Source organism: Leucopleurus acutus (genome assembly GCF_964270905.1).
Source record: "Leucopleurus acutus genome assembly, chromosome: 20".
Classification (NCBI taxonomy): Eukaryota; Metazoa; Chordata; class Mammalia; order Artiodactyla; family Delphinidae; genus Leucopleurus; species Leucopleurus acutus.
The window spans coordinates 44,653,094-44,655,947 of NC_139162.1; positions in this window are offsets into that span (position 1 = coordinate 44,653,094).

Sequence of the window (2,854 nt, forward strand, 5' to 3'; positions counted from 1 at the left end):
GTCCTGACCGCCCAGCCGCACGCGAACATGCTCCAAGAACCTGGGCGAACTCACAGGTCGAGGTAGCAATAGGTGGCTGCGGAGGGGTAAGAAAGGGTTGTGGCCCGTGGAGGCTTCTGGGAAATGTAGCCCACAGGCGGGGAAAGGGGGTGCTCAAGTTTCCGCTGAGAATTCATTCCCAGGTTCCGGGCGCCGCCGGGAAGTGCAGTCCTCACTCCGGAACGCTGGAACGCTGCAGCCTGCCGTCCCGGCTTTTCAGCACGATTTGGGCGGGGCCCCAGGGACGCCCGGTAGGGGCTGGGCCCACCCTGAAGGCGTCTGGGAAATGTAGTACCAGCCTGCGTGTTGGAGACGTGGCGGGGAGAGTCTGAAAGGAAGCAGTGGAGTTCAGGGTGGGGGAGTCTGAGAAGGGCCCGGGGAGGTTCAGGAAGGACAACCCTGAGTCCGGAATGGAATACCAATACTAAACTCTGTATACTATGTAATACTGTTTTCAAACATTTTATAAGTACATAAATATAGATTAAAAGACACAGGTAATAAGATCGCTGGAAAGTCACACTAACATTTGTTAAGAGTAGTTAATTTCTAGGATGTGTGAGTTTTTTTCTTTTTACTTTAAGAGTATCACCTTGGGCTTCCCTGGAGGCGCAGTGGTTGAGAGTCCGCCTGCCGATGCAGGGGACACGGGTTCCGGGTCCGGGAGGATCCCACGTGCCGCGGAGCGGCTGGGCCCGTGAGCCATGGCTGCTGGGCCTGCACTCCGCAACGGGAGAAGCAGCAGCAGTGAGAGGCCCACGTACCACACACACACACACACACACACACACACACACACAAAGAGTATCACTTTATATTTTGGCCATTTTCATGTCCTTCTTATAAAACATTACTTATTAAATATTGTCAAATATAAAATGAATAACTATTGTGGATGCAAATAATCAATAAACCATCTACAATAAGGAATAGAAGAGAGTTTTATTCCAGCTGTGCTGAGGACTATAGTAGGGGATATAGCCTCTCAGTAGTTCTGAGAAACTGCTCCAGAGAAGCATGGCTTTCAGCATAGTTTTATATCTTGTCAGAACAAAGAACGTACATCAAACATGACATGGGTACTTTCCTTCAAGCTTTCAAGAGACAGATTAGCATGTACACAGTGAGTCAGTATAGGCTTGGCGTCTGGGAAAGGAACATTATCTTTAAAGGAGAACTGGTATGGGCTTATAGGAAGGGAGGCATTTTATCGTTATCTTCAAAGTGGACATTCTTTACTTCTGGATCATGCATTTTTTTCTTTAAAGGTTAAAGCAGATGTGTAATGTATGATAAACAGGACACAAGGCTGTTCCAGGAACATAAAGTTCAGGCCAAATTATGTATAAACCAGAATGATTTCCCCATACCTCAATATATGAAAATTTCTTCTATCAGTATAGATTCTGAAAATGATGAACTAGAAAACAAAAAAGTGGGCTGGACTTTTAAAATTCACAACTTGTTTCTAAAAGATAAATGAAACACAATATCGATAAACAATAACAAAACAAAACAAAAAATTAAATCAAAACAAAAACATTAGAAGTGTGGAAGTTTAAACCATAGGCATAATGTTTAAAATAATTTTGAGGCTATGTGCAACTTTATAACCACAGTAGAGGTAACTGTAGATTTTCTAGTAAAATTTAAATTACTAATTTCTACTAAGAAGTAGAAAACCTGAACAGAACACTAGCTATAATGAAATTTAAATATATCTTAAAATATGTACTATTAAAAAGGTACCAGATGGTTATAATTGAGTTTTAGCTAATTTTTGAACTAATAACAATTGTTCACTTTATTCAGATCCTAGGAAAAGAAGGAATGCTCTCTAATTAACTTTGTTTAACTAGCATAAAACCTGATAACGACAGGCCAAAAGAAAAGTTATTAATCAGTTTCATTTGTGTTAAAAGATAAACTGAGACACAGAATTTTTTAAGTTTACTTGTGCATACATCAATTTGAATCAGGCAGCATCAAGTCAAAAGTGGTTAGGAGCACTCAACAAATATCCTATTTGCTAGTGGAGAGGTTTTTATAGGGAAGACCCCAAAGCAAAGCAAGGAAGTTATTTGATTGGCTATACCTTAAGCAGTCATTTTATTTGGGAAAGCTGAGTTGGCTGTTTGTGATTGGTTGTCCCTAAGGTTTATTTTCTCTGATTCGAGTGCACTGACTCTGGGTTAGGTTTTGGTTTGCTTACATAAGCTACCAAGGCATTAGAGTCACCTCAGTCTAATAGCCTCCTTCTTTAATTACTTTAACATTTGTGATTATAGATGCAAAAATTCCAAATAAAAGGCTGATTTCAATAATGTAGTATAAAATTTGTACAATTAATTTTGTCAAAAAATTTGCTAATGTTGAAAGAACAACAAAATGACAAAACGTATTGCATGAACAAATTAAAGGAGACAAAAGTATATATATATATGTATATATATATATATACATATATATATATATCAAATAATGCCAATAAGATAATATGGTAGACAGAATAATGCCCCTTCTCTCATAATATGTCTAAGTCCTAAGCTTCAGAACCTGTGAATGACTATGTTATATTACATAGCAAAAGAGACTTTGCAGATATGCTTAAATTAAGGATCTTTTGGGGCTTCCCTGGTGGCGCAGTGGTTGAGAGTCCACCTGCCGATGCAGGGGACACGGTTCATCCCCCGGTCCGGGAGGATCCCACATGTCACGTAATGGCTGGGCCCGTGAGCCATGGCCGCTGAGCCTGAGCATCCGGAGCCTGTGCTCCACAACGGGAGAGGCCACAGCAGTGAGAGGCCCGCATACC